Source organism: Cydia pomonella, unplaced genomic scaffold (genome assembly GCF_033807575.1).
Source record: "Cydia pomonella isolate Wapato2018A unplaced genomic scaffold, ilCydPomo1 PGA_scaffold_164, whole genome shotgun sequence".
NCBI classification, from domain to species: Eukaryota; Metazoa; Arthropoda; class Insecta; order Lepidoptera; family Tortricidae; genus Cydia; species Cydia pomonella.
In genome coordinates this window covers 202,085-211,156 of record NW_026907806.1, presented here as the reverse complement: position 1 = coordinate 211,156, position 9,072 = coordinate 202,085, and positions in this window count along the sequence as shown.

Below are 9,072 nucleotides of genomic sequence, written 5' to 3'. Positions count from 1 at the left end.
TACCTTATATTGCGTTTTACTTATAAGACACATAAATATAAGGAATACTTATAAAGTATTAGGCGTACATACAGGCAACGCTCGGCTCGGGTAAGTGCTCGTACGAGCTACTTGCATAATAGAATCACTTGATACTATCACTTGCATACATTTGCATTTTACTACAGTTCCTGTGAAAATAGGTTAAGTGCAATTAAATGCAGATTTAATGTTGAATGAAAATAATCTTTAAACACGAGATCATAAGATTTAAAGTATATTGTTTTCGAGATACATGATGATACTTTAAAAGAGGCGTTATTATTAAGAACTGCAGTAAAATTTTACGTTCTCGATCGTGTTGTACCGATTTGGATCCGGTCAGAATTAAAAGGGGCTAACAGAACGCAAAATTGTAGTTTTTATACTGATTTTTTACACGTTTCCAAGCAAGAGCAAATGTTATAAAAAAAAAATACTCGAAAACTAGACTATTATACAGTATGTAACCAAACGTAAAGCAATGACTCAAACCCGTTAAAGTTTAGGTCATACTGGCACCTTTTATTATGGGGCCAACCTCAAAACTGCGAAAAAAATTTACTCTCCCTTAGAAAATGTCAAGGTCAGACAGCCAAAATGTATGAAACAATCATTTTTTTTCTCGTGATTTCGGGCTTGGTTTTATAGTAAAAGTTCCTCAGTATGGCGGCCTATATAATGCAGCCCATAAATTATTGCAGGTGACTACATAGTATGTAGTCAATTTAATACAGGTTGTGTATGTAGTACATACACAACCTGTATTAAATTTTTACACGTTTTAACCACACATGGAAGCTAAACTATATTTTCAGTGGTAGGCTTTACCCAAAACCTTACTAGGTCAAAGTTGGCTTGATAGAAAAAAAAAACGAGACTTTTATTTCCAAGTGCATAGCGTTACCCTGCATACCACTGTATAATTTTAGTATGTAATTGTTAGTGAGTTAGCCATTTATGATTTTTTAAACAAAAGTATATTTTTAGAGTTATTGCGGTAAAACGTTAAATCCCGCGCGATGGCCATATCTTCCGTCGCAACTGTCGCAAGTTTCGCGCGGCGCGCCATATGTTTTGTTTCATTAATTTCCTAGCTTTACGCCCTGTCTGACGGAGTTAGTACGCTCAAAATGTATCTATGTACAGGATATACACATACATATATACACATCAAATACAAATACAAATACAAATACAAATACAAATACTTTATTAATAACGCCAAGTTACATGTCAGGTACATTCTATATCTTTAAAATTAATTGAAATATTATTTCATTTTAATATACACATTGAATTATTTCAGTAACACATTTAAATACTGACTAGAGAGATTAATTATATCATTGGGAGTTCGTAGAACTCGTTTACAGAATAAAATAGATGATTAAGAAGCCACTTGCGTAATTTAGCTTTGAAGACCACCGCAGAAGTTGCATCTTTTTTTATTGTGTCAGGTAGTCTATTATACACAGACGGGCCCGAGATGTATACCGACTTTTCTGATCTGCGTAGTTTGTGGGCGGGAGTGACGAGGAGATGGGCAAGCTTGTTGCTACGCATCGCGCGGGATTCGTTCACACCTCGTTGTCTAAACGCATCGTAGTTTTTATAAGTAAAGAGAGCAACTTGGAAGATGTGTTCACAAGGAAGGGGCAAAATATCCAATTCCTTAAACAACTCTCTGCACGACACGTCATCGGGCACGCCCGCAATAGCGCGTATCGCCCGCTTTTGCATCCTGAAGACTCGATCGGCATCGGCAGCCCGCGCCCACATCTCCACGCCATAGGTGATGAGGCTGTGGACGGTCGCAAAGTAGCACGATAGTACGACGCTGCGAGACGCGGTACTCGCGAGGCGACGGAGCGCAAAGCATGCGCGGCCAAGCCTAGAGCATATGTCATCGATATGTTGGTCCCAGGTGAGGCCGCTGTCTATTTGGAAGCCTAGTAGTCTAGCCGATTGGACCATCTGCAGGGCTGTTTGTTCAGCAGCGACTGAGTACGTCGGTGGTGCCGCGCCATTGAGCTGGAATGAGAGGTAACAAGTTTTATCTCTATTTAAGGCTAAGCCGTTCAGCCGAAACCACAACTCAAGTCTCTGGACTACGGAGTTCAACTTGTGTTCCAGTTCTCGTGTGGTCGGCGCAGTCACGATGGCAGCCACGTCGTCGGCATACATATATATCTCCGCGTCGTGTATTGCGGTGGGCAGGTCGTTAAGCAATAAACTGAACAGGGTATTCGACAGGCACGAGCCCTGTGGCACACCCATCGCATTCGTCATCTCAGATGATGTGATCTTTCCGTTTTCTGCGACAACGACCTGCGAGCGGTGAGACATGAATGATGTTAGCAGGGACAGGACCGGTCTGCGAATACCGTAGAATCTCAGTTTGTCGGCTATAAGCTGGTGGTCTGCGGTGTCAAACGCGCGCGAGAGATCGCAGCATAGCAGCGCTACGTGCTGGCCCGCTTCGCGAGCGCTCAGCACGCGCCACACCACTTCGCGCACCAGGTCGGTGGTGGCGCGCCCGGCCCTATATGCGTATTGTCTCTCAGTCATCACGTCACTCTGTTCTATGAAGGATAGGAGCCTTTTGTTCAGACCTACTTCTAGCACCTTACTGACGGCAGGAACCAGAGATATCGGTCTGTAAGACTTCATATCGGACTTTTTCCCTTTACCCTTGTAAAGAGGCGATATTTTAACCCTTTTTAGAGGCGTAGGGTACGTACCCTCCCTAATGCAGGCATTAAATAGGTAGGCTACAATTGGTGCAATAGGTTGGGCGGCTGATCGAAGTAGGTTAGGTGATATGCCGTAGATGTCTGTGCTGTTTTTTGGGGCTATATGCTTGTTCAGTAGTAATACTATTTCTCCTGGGGAGAACAGTGTTAGCCGCAGTGATGCGTCGACCGCGGGCGCGGCGGCCCGCAGTGCGGCATGCGCGCGCGTCACATCGGCCGGCGGGGCGCCGCACCTGCTGGCGGCTGTCGTGAATTCGATGTTCAGTGCATCAACCAAAGCCTCCTTGGAAATAAAATCCTTCCCGTTGGTGTCCCGCAACAAGTCTGTAAATTCAACCCTAGCGCGGTCTCGACGGCCCAGTTCCGTAGATATTATATTCCACATGCATTTAGCGTATGACAATCCTTTCCCGACCGCTCCACCACCGCGATCCAATCGATTGATTCGAGGGCAGTTACGAAATTAGTTTTATTTGCGTTAGTAATGGACCGTCGTGTAACAAACTTCGGCAAAGGCGCCGCGGCACGCGCTACTCGCACACGCTGCGCGTCGTGGTCGCTGAGATGCGTCGCGACGCCTGCAACGCTCGCGACGCGCTGCGAGGGGAGATTAGAGTACACATGGTCTAGCAGTGTGGCGGTATCTCCTGCCACCCGCGTCGCGAAATCGACTAACTGATAAAAATTGTGTCTAGACAACGTATCGACTAATTCTTTTTGTGATTTAGTTTTTTTAAGCAGATCTATGTTAATGTCACCCATTATAACTGCGTCCAAACCGTCGTTAGATATTTTTGTGAGTAATTTGTCAAATTGTTTCAAATAAGCCATATCGTCGGTTTGATTCGAGTGATATATTGCAACTATCAAAATATTTTCCGTAACGAGCTGTACGGCACAGACGTCAAATAGTTGATCTATCGATAAATCACAATACTCTTGTTTGTTTACAACCTTGATGCCGGTACGAACGTAGATGCAACTTCCACCGTGGGCCACTGTTGTCCTACAAAAATGGGATATTAAGTTAAAATTATTAAGTGTTACAGATACTAATTCATGGCTTTGGAGCCAATGCTCAGACATTATAAGTATATCACAAAATAACTCAGTTGTTAATAGCACTTCTAACTTTTTGGTTTTGTTAGTTAAGCATCTAATGTTCTGGTGACATAAGATCAAGTGGGTTTCGTTATTGGCGGCGGACTTCACGCGGCGCCGCGGCGTCGGCGTCAGCGTCGCGACGCTGGCGGCTGGGCGCGGCTCTCGCGCGCCCGGCGCCGCGCCGAAACCACTCGCTAACTTCGGTACCCAGTGGCCAATTTTCAGCTAACATAAAATATCCGAATAGGCTACACGGTACTGTAATTGAAAAGGATGCGTAATGTTTATGTGCCAGCTGTAATTTATTTGCGTGATAAACACCTGGTCGTTTTTTATTCATAAAATGTATAATAGATTCCGGCGTAGTGTCGGGCTTGAAAAAACAAGCATGTAGTTTTCGTACTCGTTCAACGGTCTGTAATGCGTCATCTATACAACCCTTGCCGGTTATAACGGCTAGTTTTGGTGGCGGGGACTTCCGTTTAAGGGATTGCCGTCCCTCATTGACGCTAGTCTTCTGGGGGTTTTTTACATTCAACTGCACAGGAGCCATAGGTTTCGTCGGTGGAGGCCTACACAATGGTGTAACTGCCGGCACGGTGGCCCGCTGACTGGTTCGCGGCGCGGAGACGAGCGCTGCATAGCTCGGCGCGGGCGCCTGAGCACCCGTGGTGGGAGTTGCCGCTGTGTGCGTTATCGCCTCACACGTACGCTGATGACTTGCGCGACTTGTTTCTGTCACTGTAGGTGTGTACGCCGCTGACGTTTCGTCGCTTGCGCTTAGAGCCGGTAATTCGGTGCTCATGCTACCTCCGTTGTTAGATTTTGTTTCCAATTTTGCTTCGAACTTATCAATTTTGTCTTCTAGTTTCTTCAGTTCTTTCATCACTAATGTAAACTTTTGTTCCATAGGACTTATATACTTCACTAACAGTTTTTCAAGCGAATCTAGTGTGGATTTCGCCATATTACACTTTAATTTCTATAGCGGGGTGTGTGACAGTGACCGACCGTAACGAGTGCGCGCACGGAACTGTCATCATCGGCCCACCCGCTCTCGCCAGCGCCGAGCGAGGAACGGCAGCCTAATAGCACGGGGGAGGAAAGAGAGTGGAAATTGGTTCCAGATCCACAGCCTGCGTCATCAGCCGAGCCTATTGCAACGCCGCCGCGGTCCATACCCGGAGGCCAGTCCGAAGAAGATGACGAATTCTTGGAGGCCCTGCCTGGCCCGGTCACTGAACCCGAGACTCGAGATTCTGAAGTCCCCGCTGATAACAATCCCGTGCCTACCACTTCTCGGTCAAAGCGCAATCGACCCAAGATTAACTACAAGCCATTCTTTTAGCAATAGGTTGTTGTAATCCTTTGTTATTCTTAGTTAAGTATAATTTAGACGTGTATGTAAGCTAAGGGGAGGAATGTTGCATATGTATGTGTGCTCACGCACACACCCACCGCGCTAACTTACGAATACACGTCAGTACGCTAACAGCAAGCAGTAGTTTCACTTGTCTCACCCCACGTATCTATCAAGTGGGGATTGGTTTAAGGACATATTCGTTATCGTATACTGATTAGAAAAAAGTAGAAAGAGTTTTTTTTGACGCAATTTTTTTTCAATGGGGCATAATATATCATTTAATTCGCCCAGTTCTCCATACACATGCCAATAAAAAAAAATTACGTGATCAAAAAAACTTCAATTTTTTCCTAATCACTATATATGCCCTTAAACCTTAAACGGAACCCCACTATTTTTATTACACCTTGTATGTATCCCAAGTCTCGTTTGGGACGAACTACTAGTTTGTTTTATTTTTCAATCTTGAATATGCATCACGCAGTTCCAAACCGAATTTTATTCCATGCATGTGTGTATTCATAGGTATGTTTGTTTCAACACTTTTCAATATTCCATTCCATCGATCCCAAAAACAGAAAAATGCAAACGATAACATATTCAGTGCCGCTGGTATCCGCAAACAGTTTAGGCCGCCGTGTTTACTTACGTTTAGACCACGTAGGTATTGTCACACGTTGCACCAGTCATGGTCTGTGCAAACTTATGCCAAAAAAATGTTTATGAGACAAAAAAAATTCCTTCAAAACAATTTACAGTCGTACGGTCACGTCTGAACACCTTAATATATGGGCAATTTGGTCGTGTATACATATTTTAGGGACTTTGTTTGTATCGATATTTTTGGACGTGACTGGACCCAAGCTAGGCCGAGTCTGTATCTTGGGAGCCATAGAGTCCTTAAGTATTTCAATTTGTGTTACACTGTGTATGTCTGTAGTTTTACGTGTGTCGACCTAGCAATTAAATAAAATGAAATGATAATAGGCCCGAAGCCAAAGGTGAGGGCTTAATTCACACGAGTTCGTAATTCCTGTACCGCCCGTGGGCCGTGGCACAAAAATTACTAACAAGACATTCACTGAATATAACCATATTTACAAGGTAGTGAAAATGTGTTTCATAGTGAAGTGTTTATTATAGTATGATTGTTTGTGTGTGGATGAGTGTCTATGCTAGTGTGTGTATGTTTGTATGTGTGATCCTACCTTCTCGAGGATAGTAAAATATACATATGTAATATAACCTCCTCCCAGTCTTTTTATTTATTTAAACTTTACGTAATCCAAAATAATTACAAATGGCGGATTGAATGCTTAATGCATTACAGAGACATGTAAAAATGGTGCAAGGACTGCAGGGAGAAAAATAAGAAGATATTATCTATTCAAACTATCGCATACAATACACAGATAAAAATACTAGAATACCTATATACCGATTAAATAATATGAAATAAGTAGTAGTATATTATATTACTTATATTATAAGTACTACTAGTAATAGTTAGTAAGTATTTGATGGTTCACTAATGTTTAACCAAAACAATGTTGGCAAATTTTCATTTTACAAAAAACGTTTCACCAAAGTATTATTTGGCAAATATGTTATTCCGCAAATGTATCATTTTACAAAAAGTCACTTGACAAATAATCATTTAGTAAATAATACATTATTACAATATGTCAAAATACAAATTATCAATTTTATATTTTTCATGTCACCTAGTAATATGTTTAGCAAATTTATACATTCACCAAATGTCATGTAACACATTGTTATTTGATAAAAACGTCAGTGTTGAAGGTACTATTCTGCATGGTTGCAATTTTCATTTGGGCCAGATTATTTTGAGGTAAGTTACTTAGTTGCAAGACAAGCAAGCAATCGTTGCTTACATTTTTCGCGTTGTTAAAAAAAAAAATAACCTCGAAGCCTAAGGCGGGCTTTGCTCCCACCTTAGGCTTCTAACCTAACCTATCCGAGTCGGATTGCCCCGACAGGTCTGGCTCGCTCGCTTACAACATTTCAAGTGGAGCAACTTAAATATCTTTACTTTTTAATTATTCCATGCAATAGTTATCAACTAATTTTCTTTTTTTTTCAGGATAGTCAAAAGTAGCGGCATGGCTAAAAAGTATGCACAAAATGCACATTTTAACAAGGATGAAGATAGCAAAACTATTGCATATTGGTTTGAAGAAAACGATTATTCAGAGGTAAAATTATTAAAATCGCTGTCAGTTCATTTAAAATTACAATAATGATGATTGAAGTGTGTAAAATGTATAATTAAAATATATGATTTGTTTCAAAATTAAATGTTTCAATTCGACCCATAATATAAATGATTAGTACAGAAACACATGTCAAATAATACATTATAGCAAACATTTTTTGACCAATGATAGATTTATTTGTTAACTTTGTTGTTAAATAATCATTTGTCAAAAAGATCTGTTATGAAATGAAATTTTATTACTTAATTATTTGGTAATAAGAATAATTTGTCAAAAATATTGTTGTACAAAAAATGATTTGCTAAAATATAATTTTGCCAGTAGTTGGTTGCCAAGTGTCAATTTGCTAAACATCTTTTGGCCAAACGACAGGACACCGTATTTGATACATACTCAATAATATAATGTCTAATGATGGACGCTCCTCGAACTCTTGTTCCAGCAGATACTTATGTTATGTATCAACCGCTTGACAACCAACTTGCTTCGTGATTTTGTCTAATATTGAGAAGGAGCTAATTTCTTGAAGAATTAAAGGTTTGTGTTGAGAAACAGTTTAAAAAAGCCCTGTTTGTGAAGCCGATGGAGGACCATGTTTGTGAACCCAGGAGGGTTCGAATCTCGGTAAGGGCATTTATTTGTATGAGCACAAATATTTATTTCTGAGTCTTGAGTGTTTTCTATGTATTTAAGTATTTACATATTATATATATCGTTGTCTGAGTACCCACAACACAAGCCATCTTGACTTTAATTTATACATTTAAAAATGTCAATTTGATGGTGGTTTGTGTGTGAAGTGTCAACTCGCTTGCACTTGTAGTGAGTGCCGTGTTATTTGTTCCCGAGATGGTTGCATCTAAACACGTCGGTGAAAAACCGCGCACCGACCACCCTGTATTGGAAATAGTGGACACAAATATAGGGTGTTTTTGGATTTCGATTACTGCCTCCGTAGCGACTAGGTTATTACTTCTCAATAAATGTACCCCGCCCGTAGCTTTTTATATTACCCAGTACACTATTTCCTCCAAAAAAGTTGTGATTGGTGAATAAAAGTTTTAATTGTATTGTGTTTGTTGTTGTAATATGTAAAACTTCTTGCGCGGTATTGCAATATTTGACGCGCGCAGTACAGTAGAGCCGCTCGCGGCACTATTCCCATGGGGTCATTTTTGACGTCTAGTCAGAATTTTATAGTTCTTCAGTTCATTGCATAGACGTTACAGGCCAATGATGATTATTTGTGCACGACATTTTATCCTAAAACTCATTTAGTCTTTAGGCGCTTGCTTAACAAATTGAGAAATAACAATAACATACAATTTACAAAATCTCACAACAAATTTCCCACCATAAGATCAACACACAGCCGAAATAAACCATAACATATATTACAGCCTTAGCCATGCAAATTGACCGGTCATATCGAGGGTCCCGGGTCAACTCTGACTTACAAAACGGCATATGTGTTGTGTTGGGTGTGTTTGTAAGATTCTGATATGTCAGGACACATTCTTTAGATAGATATTTTTTACAGATAAATTCGTATTGCTAACAAACAAAACAACAGTACCCCTAGTGTAAATAA